Raw genomic sequence first — 12,267 nt, 5'->3', positions numbered from 1 at the left:
CTTGGTGAGGAGATCTCTACCCATAAATGGGGCCAGGCATTCTGGGAAAACTAGGAAGAAGTGATGGATATTTCCTTTCCCCAGGTCCATGGTTCTCTTAGTTGTGCAAGCCCGATATTTACTGCCATTAGCCCCTTGAATTAGAGACCTTTTATTTGTTAGAGGGCCAAATAGGGCCTTAAGGGCAGAGTATATTGCCCCTGTATCCACTTCAAAGTTTGCTGGGGTCCCCTCCACTTCAAAAGTTAGCCTGAGCTTGGGGAGGGGATCTGAGCCCCAACTTTCATAGTCATCCTCTAGAGTCAGAATGGTTGACTGGTGTGGCTGTCTGTTTCTGGGGCACTCTTTGCCAGTGTCCTTTTTCTTTACAGTAGGCACATTGATCTGAGGCCAGGGGTGGCGTCTGGCGTGGGTCCAGGTATCCTTTCCTGTCTCCCTGTTTCTTAATTTCTGGCCAATTTGTTGTTGTGACCATGACCTTAGTCAATGCCTTAGTGTGTATTTGTTTCTTTTATCCTCCCTTTGCTCCCTTCTCTTCCTCAGTTTCTCTCTTATAGTATACCTTCTCAGCTTCTCTGACTAAATCTCTCAAAGTCATATCTTGTAATCCATCTAAGCTATGTAAATTTCTTTTAATATCCAGGACAGCTTATCCAATAAAGGCCATTGTGACAGGTACCTTTTGATCCTCTGCCTAAGAATGGAAAGGAGTATATCTCATATATGCCTCCATAATTCTCTTTAGAAACATAGAGGGAGATTCATCAGGCCCTTGAATATTCTCTCTTACCTTGGACAAATTAGTTGGTCGCCTAGCGCCGCTCAGAGTCCCACTATTAGAGCCCGGTGATAAGTGGACAGATTCTCCCTACCTTCAAAGGTTTTGGGGTCCCAGTTTGGTCGGTTCAAAGGTGAGCCGGATTTGATTATGTAGGGAAGTTGTGTTGGTCGCCCATCTGGTCTGAAGATATTTTTTCTAGATTTCAGGAGGATTCTCTTTTATTTCTCTGTCATGAAGAGAGTCCCTAGGAGTTGTTGGCAGTCATCCCAAGTAGGCTGGTGTGAAAACATCAATGACTCAACCAGACCTGTGAGCCAGGTGGGTTCCTCAGAAAAAGGGGGATAGTTATTTTTCCAGTTGTATAGGTCTGAAGAGGAGAAAGGCTAATACTGATTGGCTTGCATTTTCCCCCATGGCATCATCAATCGTTGGCCCATAGGGACGGAGGGGGTGGTTCACGGGAGTTCCAAGGTTTTAAATCATTCGCCGCTGCCGAGTTTCTTTAGCCGGGCCAGCTTCCTCAAAGGAAAGAGTGGGTGTTTGTGCCACGGGGGAGTTATCTGGAGGGCGCTGGACTTGCTTAGCTTCCTCCAATGGCAGAGAGGCTGAGCCAGCATAAGGAGAATCACTTAGAGGGTGTTGTGGGTTAGGGGACGAGGGCAGGGGATAAGTAGGGGGAGGAGAGTCCAGTAGAGTCAAATCTTGTGACTCAGGGAGAACAGAGGGTGGAGGAGGTGGAGAGATCATGGGGGAAGGAGTAGGAGAGGGGCAGGGGCAAGTAAAGACTTCACCCATGGAGGAGGAGATTTGCAGAGGTCCTGCCAAGTTAAGATATATGGCTGTTTATCCGGATGGCTATGTGGCCCCGGCTGAAAGACAATATCTCTAACTTTTTAAATTAGTGGGAAGTAGAAAGATACTTCTAGGGGCCATCTGACTTCAAAGGTGTTCCATTCTGAGGCACAGAGAGTCTGCCAGGTCCAGTGTTTTACTAAATAAGAAATATCTGAGCCCTTAAACGGACTTTGGTGCAGTGATCAAGGGTCAGCGACAGAGGCATTGAAGTGCTCTGTCCCATAATGAAAGGTACACAAACAGTAAAAGCAATGACACAGGACACAGACAATACAAGACAATAAAGACAAGCAAAGGACGTCCAACACTGAGACCAGGACTGAGTAGCTGTCAAAACCCCATGGGATGGCAATACCGAATCTGAAACAAAATATCACTGAGTTGAGGAGACTCTTCTTCCTTGATTTCCCGAGTCCTCTGGGGCATTCCCCAAGGACGTGCCCTGTATCTCTGTGACACGTCTCTCTGCCACCATAGGAGACAGTACAGGCTCTTCATTGCCAGCAATTTTGCCAAGCCCTAACCTGAAACATGAAACCAGAAAGAAGCGCCTTTCTTGCCCCGAGAGAAGCCCGTTCGGGTCTCTCGTCCGCCGCTGCTGGAACTCGGTGGAAACTTAATATGTAAAGGTCGGGCTAGCTTCGGAAGAAGAGACCACCAAGAGATTGTCTCATAAAACAGCAGAGGGTTTATTTGGGGTCCAACATGCTGGGCCTCAGAGCTCACTTGAATAAAGCAGAGATCCCTGAGAACAGCTTAAGCAGAGCTTATATACTATCCTTGGAGAGGGAAAAGAAGGAAGTTTACTGATGGGTGAGGGCGAGTGGGCGGTTTCCATGACACGAAGTGAGGGAGTACATTCTGCACTTTGGCAGTTGGGAACAGCACATTCTGGGAAAAAGATTAGCAAACATTTCTCAAGATTGCAACAGTGTTTTGTTAAGCATACAGAAAAACAGGAAGTGAAAAGTACGTATTTTATTAACCTATCAATACCGACTATCCCTTTTTGACTGGATGTTCTCTTCAACATTCAATCATCCAAGGTACAAGGTCCTATGCCATTTTATATCGATGTAACTGAGACATCTGTGCAGAACGTAATTCAACGCTTCATATACCAATCAAGGGCCCAATGCCCTTCTGGGCTTCAAATCTTACTTAGATTTCTGTTTTTATACATATATTTCACCTATATATTCTTATACATATAGCAGGTTCCAATACCATGATTTATCCGGCAGTATGATTTTTAACCCAACCTAACATGTTATTAACTATAACCATACACTGTTATCTCACTTAAACATTACAGAAGAGCAGGGAAGGAGTTGATCTTACAATACAGGAATGTAGGGGATCTTCCACCTGCTGAGAACCTCAAATGTCCATACAGAAATGATCACTGGATAAGTTGTAGGCAGCTATGAAGGATCTTAGAGAGCAAAAGTCATCTTCCATGGCAAAAAAACCTGGTCAGGATGAAGGGTTATGTCTCAATCATCCTCTCTCTTCTTAATGTAGAGAAGATGGACCAAACCAGGCCTGTGTGGAGAGCTGTTTCCGGGTTCCTATGGTTGATATACCAATCTAACTTGTGAAAGTGTCAAAGGAAGTAGGGGCAGCCACCATCTCATGTGACCCTTGGAAGCAACTGGTAGGACAAAGTGTTTGCCAAGGCAGTGACCTCATTCAGTTCCTGAAGGAAGTTACCTCACCTCACTTCCTTGGTGATGGAACTCTCTGAACTTGGGATCCAGGAAGCCAGGCACCCAGAGCCAGTCCCAGTCCCAGTCCCAATGGTCTCACTTGTTTGTATTTGACAAGGACAGAGTCAGTCTTCCTTGGTCCCTACAGATGTGAGGAAGGCCAAATGCATTAAAGATCTGAAGCAGGGCTTTTCCTGAGAAAGCAGGTAGTGGCTCACAGCTGGCCCCTGACATCTTCACAGAGTTGCCCAAGGAGACCAGATCTGAAACAGGACAGGCCATTTTGGGGGAACATAGTATGGCCCAAAGTGAGAGGACAATCCGTATAGTCACAGACCCACATGGGGGAAGGAGGTGCCTTTGTGGGTGTGGTTGTGGGTTTGTAGTTTTGTCTCATGTTCTCAGAATAGGTAGGAAAGTCAGTTTGTTTGGTTTGGAGTGAACAGTTTCTAGTAAGTCGTTTGATAAGGTGAGTGTTTCTATGTCTGTGTATCCCACTGTGTCCGTGGTTGTAGACATTAGAAAAGAGAATGCATCAATGGATGTGTCCTGTCCAGCAGAGAGCTTTCCAGCATTCATCCTGCCACATTTATGATTGGACTGTAGCTTGCCTTATGATGGGCAACACCTGATATCTTCCTAAGTTCCTGTTTTTTTCCTGAATTCTGGCCACTCTCCAGAATAGGCTCATGGTTTTGTGTTCAAGATATGTACCACCTCCAAGGTCTGTGACATGGTCATGAACTGGATAGTTGAAGGGAATGGCGAAAAACTCAGAAAACTCAGATATCAGTGTGACCAGGTAATTCTCAGTGGAGAAACCCTGCTTTGGGCCTTTTGCTTACCTATTGTTCTATTGACCTGAATGTCAGGAAGGTCTTTGACTCAGGCCAACCCTTTGTGAAGCCTGAAGAAAACAGTTTTCATATGGAAATGAATTGTCATACCTGTGGCTGTTTGCTTAATTGCTTGAAAAAGGATGTGTCTGAATGAGCCCCTTGGCCCTGTGAGGCTGTGGCTTAGATTCTCAGCCCCAGATGAATCTAAAGAAATTTCCCATGTGTGTATCCAAAACAAAAATGGCCAATAGAGCAGTCATTGGGATGAAGTCTCTCGCCTTCCTCTCTAAGGTTCCTGTCCACCATCAAGTGAGAATAGGGATCCTTGGGTCGAATGAGTTCTTCAAATCCTGCAAAGGCTTGGCCACAGGTGCTTGGGTTTTCTCATGACTCCAATTCACCTTAAGAATCTAAACCCCACATTCAGTAGGCCTCAGATTGGAGATGTGGAGCAGTATTAATGGCAGGTCTATTTGATCACTCCTCGTTCAAAGGAAGTGTGTCCAGGCCACCATGACTTAAGGCAAATGAGAGGCAAGAGAGTTTATTTTATATGCTCTCTTGGTCTGTGCCCCTCATGGAAACCTCCAGCCAGAGGTTATGATGAGTATCTATATGGAAGAAGAGGAGGGCCATGTGGGAGTGTTTTGGTTTCAATTGTGGTCATTTGTGTGGCTGTTGGAACAGATGACTGGGTCCACCTGGGCTTGAACTCTCGTGTGATTCCCCTTAGAGACTAAGTTCTGAAAATGACCTCAGAGAAGAATTGCAATAAATAGTGTTGGGATTTTAGGATGCCACGCTTGAGAGTCACCCTTGAAAACTGAGATCTAGGCCCAGGTTGGCTTTCCACAGAGCTCGGGGTATCTAACCCATGATATCACATGATTTTATTCTTAAAGACTTGGCAGCCATAGTTCAGAGTCCAAACACACATAGACCTCACATTGTAGACCTCAATTGGCCTGGATTCATGTTACGTTTTGGCCACTCTTTGGGAAGGCTTGCCTTTGAGATTTCTCCAGAGTTTTCATTTAAATGAGCTTCCTCACCATTTCACGGTTCCTAAATGGATTGAAACCCACAGTGCCTCCAACTTCATCCTTGAAAAATGGCTAGATAAATACCATGAAATTTTTGAATTTCCCACTACCAGGTGGCACTGGAGAACCTTTGGATGTCCTGTTGCTGATCATGAGTGTACCAGACAGTGCCTTGATTGACTGGGTTTCGTGATAATGGTGTACAACAGAGATGCCAGTAAGTTGGAGCCTGCTGAGTAGTGGGCGTCGAGCAGTGGACTGTAGGTATGTGAATAAGTTTTTTGGTAGGACAACCAGGATCTGCCATTGGCTTCCTAAAGACTTATGACTGACATGGTGCAGGCAGCAGACCCTTATATGTAAAGGCATCTTGTTATATGGAGATGTTTCAGGGCAATGTTTAGAATCAGGTTGCTGTAGTCAACAGGGAAATTTATGTGGGATAGAAGACTGGTTCGTACATTCTCTTGGAGACCCTGAACAACCACACGTGAAAGAACTCCCTCCAGGATTGTGTCTCAGTTGTACTCCTTGTATTTTGTGAAGCCAATACCTAACTCCCAGTGCAGCAGTAAAAAACACCACGAAAATTGGAGGATGACCAAATGGCTTCACAGACCAGACGGGGAGACACATAGCTCCCAGTGGCCACAGTTTGCCTACAAAGAGAGAATTCAGAACTGCTGCCTCAAGTTCATTAGAAAATAACGAATCATGTCGTCCAGGTCACATAGATGCAGAGCCAGCTTCGATGGTCTCACTACCAAGGAAGCTAAAGCTCCTGACAACAACATATATTTAAAGGGCCAAACCTCAGAGGCAGTTTATCAAAAAGTCATTAGGCGAGCAGAGCTCCATGTTTGTGGAGGGTTTACCCTCTTCCTTACTTTTGGAGACTTTTCTACCACCTTCAAGTTTGTGAACTCCTGAGCATTTTCATTTCCACATATGTATTCACAGATTTTCGAACTCTTCTCCACTAATTGTGTCTTATTTGGGGTGAAGGTAATGCCAAGGCATTGTTCTCGATGAGAGTGGGAAGATTTTTGTGTAGCACATATTTGCATACACATTAGATTCATTTTGCTCTTTTCCATTTGAAATACTGTGTCCCTGACACTAATCCATACCCTACTAGACTCTGACTACTAATCCTAATATGATGGAGAAAAAGAAACCTAACAGAATAGGAATACAGGCCATTCATAGGAAGCATGGTGTATACTTGCACTTGCCTTCTGCTTTATCAAGGGTATGTGTTATAAATCTAGTCAATTTTTCATTGTAATACTTCTCCATGAGTTTTTAAAGTTAACACATATGTAAATTCCTGTTCCCCTTTCTCTGTAGCCTATTCAGCACATGAATTATTTTATGCATTTTTAGAATCCTACCTGGTTTCACACATACATTCTTGTGAGCTCACTGATTTTGGAAGATACAAATTTTGAGAAGAGATCACTCCCGCTAAATACTGATGGAACTGGAATTCAACCAATGAGTATGTTTCCTAGATGAACAACATTATACATAAATCCATTTTCAGTAAAATGAATATTTTTTATATGTGGATGATATATATTTCATGATGAATTTCGATTGTCATATATATTGCTACATTTTAATGTCTGTGTAAGTGTGTTTCTATCTATCTATCTATCTATATCCATATCTATATCTATATATATATATATATATATATATATATATATATATATATATACTCTCCAGATTTTTCAAAAATATGTAATACACGTGTCTTATTATACACTTCCTAAATTCACTCATGTTTTTATATGTGGATTTATAATCAACATTTCAAAAGATCAATCTCAGAAATATTCATCCAACTGAAATACATATTTATTTCTTAGTACTGAAAACAACTTTGGTAAATGGTGCTTACAAATCCTAATATTTCTACAGTAACTAACCCAGTTTAACATCAATGCAAGTAGAATCCTATGGGAGATGATGTATATTTGAAGGTCATTTTCATTCAACACTTGTACATTACTATTTCTTCAGTTTATGGACATCATAGGATATATCTTTTCATCCACAAGTTCAAAAGTTTATAGGCATTTGGTTCACTTTCAATCACTTCCTGCTTTAGAACACATGTATTCCTCCATGTTTCTTGACTGGTCTTTTCATGAGACTTCATTCAAAAAACATTATTTTCGATTTTCATAATCATTTTTGAAGCAAAACTCACACACTCTTTATGATAAACCGTAACGCTAATATCAAAATTAGATGTATAACTGGTTGGAATGAATGAATGTATATCAATATAATATTTCCTATATATTTTCAGATATCAATTCAATCCATTATTTAAAGTTGGAACCAGTGATGTTATTTATTTACAGTATTTTCTATTAAAGCATCATCTCTATATTCATAGACACAAGGTACACCACTGGTATCCCCAATACTAATTTATAAGTCTTCAAAATATTGCTTCAGAAACGGTGGAAGAAATACTCTACTCACCTGATATGCATATACATTTAAAATCAATATTATTCCTGACAGAAAATTCAAGGGTCCCACTTATGATTGTACCAAAGCCTAAATTGAATGTGACTATGTATTACTAACAACATCCATGTCCTGGTTCCCAAATGATCTCAAATATCATTTCTTTTGGTGACTACATATTTGTTTCTTCCTCAGATTATATATTCAACCTCAACCCTGTTAAAAATATCTTTTTCTCTCACACACTTTGTACTTTGCCTGATTTCCTAATGTCTCTATTGATATCTGCTTTACTACACCTTTTCTCCAGTTCATCATTGTGAATGACTCTTCACATGTGCTGACATTGACATTTACTCTCTAACTGTATCCCCATTGCTATCCCCATTGCCAAATGCTGTACTCACTCTTCTTTTGAAACCTACCAAGTATCTTCCTAATCCTACCGAATATCCCTGTTTGAGTGGATGTTCTCTTCTACATTTTATGATCCAAGGTACAAGGTCCTATGATATTGATTATCTATTTATCTGAAACCTCTGTGCAGAACGTCATTCAAAGCTAAGTATACCAATCAAGTGCCCAATGACATTCTGGTCTTCCAATCATTCCTAGATTTCTGTTTTCATACTTATATATCACCTCTATAGTCTTATAAATATCGCAGGTTCCCAATACCATTATTCATCCAGTAGAAAGATTCCTAACCGAAATTGACCATGTTGTTAACCCTAACCATACACTGTTTCCTCAATCTATCTTTACAGAAGAGCAGGGAAAGGGTTGGTTTTACAATAGAGGAATGTAGGGGATCTTCCACCTGCTGAGAACCTGAAATGTCCATGCAGAAGTCATCCCTGTAGAAGATGTAGGCAACTATGAAGGACCTGAGAGAGTAAGAGTCATCTTCCATGGGAAACAACATGGTCAGAATGAAGGTTTTAGTCTGAATCAGCCTTTCTCTTCTTAATGTATAGAAGATGGACCAAATCAGGCCTGTGTGGAGAGCTGTTCCTGAGTGCCTATGATGAATATAACATTCTAACTCGTGAAAGTTTCACAGGAAATAGGGGCAGCCTCCATCTCATGGGACCCTTGGAAGAATCTGTTAGGACAATGTGGTTGCCAAGGCAGTGACCTCATTCAGTTCCTGAAGGAAGTGACCTCACATCACTTCTTTGGTGATGGAAATCTCTGAACTTGGGATGAAGGAAGCCAGGAACCCCGAGCCAGTCCTAGTCCCAGTCCAAGTGGTAAAACTTGTTTGGATTTACCATGGAGAGAGTCAGTCTTTTTTGGTACCTACTGATGTGAGGATGGCCAAATGCCAGGAAAGCTCTGAAGATGGGCCTTTCCTGAGAAACCATATAGTGGCTCACTGCTGGCTCCTGTCAACTTCACAGAGTTGAACAAGGAGAACAGATCTGAGAAAGGACAGGCAAATTGGGGGGGAACATAGTATGGCCCACCAGTCAGAGGACCCTCTGGAGAGTCACAGGCCTACTTGGGGGAAGGAGGTGCCTTTGTGGGTGTGGGTGTGGGTTTGTGGTTTTGTCTCATGTTCTGAGAATAGGTAAGAAAGGTGGTTTGTTTGGTTTGGAGTGAACTGATTCTAGGAAGTCGTTTGACATGGCTAGTGTTTCTAGGTCTGTGTATCCCACTGTGTCCATGGTAATAAAGATTAGAAAAGAGAAATCTTCAATGGATGTGTCCTTCTAGTAGAAAGCTTCCCAGCATTCATCCTGAACAATTTATGAAAGGACTTTGGTTTGACTTATGGATGGGCAACCCCTGATATCTTCCTAAATTCCTGTTTTCTTTCAGAATTCTGGCCACTCTCCAGAAGAGGCTCACGGTTTTATGTCCAAGATATGTACCACCTCCAAGCTCAGTGACATGGCCATGTACTTGTTAGTTGAAGGGAATGGCGAGCATCTCAGAAAACTCAGATATCAGTGTGATCAGGAAAGTCTCGGTGGAGAAACACTGCTTTAGGCCTTTTGCTTACCTATTGTTCTCTTGCCCTGAATGTCAGAAAGGTCTTTGCCTCAGGCCACCCGTTGGGAAGCCTGAAAAAAACAGTTTTCAAATGAAATGAATGGGCATAGCCTGTGGTTCTTTGCTTAATTGCTTTGGAAAGAGAACTGTCTGAATCAGGCCCTAGGTCTTGTGAGAGGCTGTGGCTTAGATTCTCAGCACCTGATGGATCTAAAGAAAGATCCCATGTGTGCATCCAAAACTAAATTGGCCAAAAGAGCAGTCATTGTGGAAGAAGTCTCTGGCCTTCCTCTGTAAGGTTCATGACCTCCATCATGTGAGAATAGGAACCTTTGGTTCAAATGAGTTCTTCAAATCCTGCAGAGGCTAGCCTGTAGGTGCTTGGATTTTCAACTGAATCCGAATCACATAAAGAACCTATACCTGCCAATCAGTAGTCCTCAAATTGGAGAAGCAGAGTAGTATTAACAGTAGGCCTATTTTATCACTCTTTGTTCCCAGGACAGGTGTCCAGGCCACCCTGACTTTAGGCAAATGAGGGGCAAGGGAGGTTAATTTGGACATTGTCTTGGGCTGCACCCCTAATGGAAACATCCAGCCAGAGTTTATGATGAGTGTCTATAGGTAAGAAGATGGGTGTCATGTGGAAGTGTTTTGGTTTTAATTGTGGTCATTTGCGTGGCAGTTGGAAGAGATGACTGGGTCCACCTGATCTTGAACTTTGGTGTGATTTCCCTTATGGACTGAGTTCTGAAACTGACCTCAGAGAAGTATTGCCATGAATTGTGTTGGGATTTTAGGAGGCCACACATGAGAGTCGCCCTTGGAAACTGAGATGTAGGCCCAGGGTGGCTTTTCAGAGAGCAATGGGAATCTCAGCCAGTCTATCACATGATTTTATTCTGAACGACTTGGCATCCATAGTTAAGAGTCAAAACACACATGGACGTCACATTGTAGACCTCAATGGGCCTTAGTTCATGTGACATTTTGGCCACTCTTTGGGAAGCCTTGCCTGTGAGATTTCTCCAGATATTTCATTGAGATGAACTTCCTCACCATTTAATGGTTCCAGAATGAATTGAAAACCACAGTGCCTCCAACTTCATCCTTGAAAATTGGCTAGAAGAATATCATGAAATTTTTAAAATTCCCATGACCAGGTGGCATTGGAGAATCTTTGGATGTCCTGTGGCTGATCATGAGTATACCAGACAGTATCTTGATTGACTGGTTTTCATGAAAATGGTGAAGAACAGAGATGCCAGGAATTTGGAGTGGGTCTAGAGGAGTGATGGGCAGGTGTGTGATGAAACATCTGTGTTTGGGCCATGTGGATCTCCCATTGTCTTCCAAAAGGCTCGTGACAGACATGGTGCAGCCAGCAGACCCTTATATGTAAAGGCATCTTGTTATATGGAGAGGTTTCAGGGCAATGTTCAGAATCAGGTTTCTATGGAGAAGGGGGCAATATATGTGGGATATAAACCTGTTTGGTGCATTCTCCTGTAGACCCTGACCTACCACACATGACAGAACTGCCTCACGTACTGGGTAACAGTTGAGTTCTTGGTATTTCATGAAGCAAATACCAAAATCCCAGTGCAACAGCAAGAAACACCACGGAAAGTGGAGGATGACGAATTGGCTCCACAGTCCACATGTAGATACACTTAGCCCCACATGGCCACAGTTTACCTACAAAGAGAGAATTCAGCACTGCTGCCTCATGTTCAGTAGAAAATAAGAAACCATGTCCTCCAGGCCACATAGATGCAGACACAGCTTTGATGGTCTCATTAGAAAGGAAGCTAAATCTCCTGACAATAACATATATTTCAAGTGCCCAACCTCAGAGGCAGTTTCTCAAGAAGTCTTTAGGCCAGCAGAGCTCCATATTTGTCGACGGTTTACCCTGTCCCTTACCTTTGGAATCTCCACTACAACCTTCAAGGTTGTGAACTCCTGAGCATATTCCATTCCAGATATTTATTCACAGATTTTCTAATTCTTTTCCTATAATTGTGTCTTACTCTGGGCGATTGTAATGTCAATGCATTGTTCTGGAGAAGAGTGGGAAGTTTATTGTGTACCACATATTTACATACACATTGGATTCATTTTTCAATTATCCATTTGAAATACTGAATACCGGACACTAACACCTACCCTACTAGACTCTGACTACTATTCCTAATAAGATGGAGAAAAATAACCCAAAAAGAAAAGAAATACAAGCACTTCAGAAAAGGCATGGTGCATAGTTGGAATTGCCTTTTGCATTATATAGGGTACGAGTAATAAATCTAGTCAATTATTTCTTGAAATAGTTCTCAATGTGTTTTAAAGTTAACAAATATGTGAATTCCTGTATCCCTTTCTCTGTAGCCTATTCAGCACATGTAATTTTATATGCATATATAGATTCCTACCTGGTTTCACATGGACATTCTTTTGAGATGGCTAATTTGGCAGATACAAATTGTGAGCAGAGATCACCCCTTTTAAAACCTGTTGGAACTGAAAATTCAAACTATGGGTGAATATCCTAGTTG

Source organism: Callospermophilus lateralis, chromosome 15 (assembly GCF_048772815.1).
Source record: "Callospermophilus lateralis isolate mCalLat2 chromosome 15, mCalLat2.hap1, whole genome shotgun sequence".
NCBI classification, from domain to species: Eukaryota; Metazoa; Chordata; class Mammalia; order Rodentia; family Sciuridae; genus Callospermophilus; species Callospermophilus lateralis.
The sequence above is the reverse complement of the archived record's forward strand: the minus strand, read 5'-3'. Positions refer to the sequence as shown.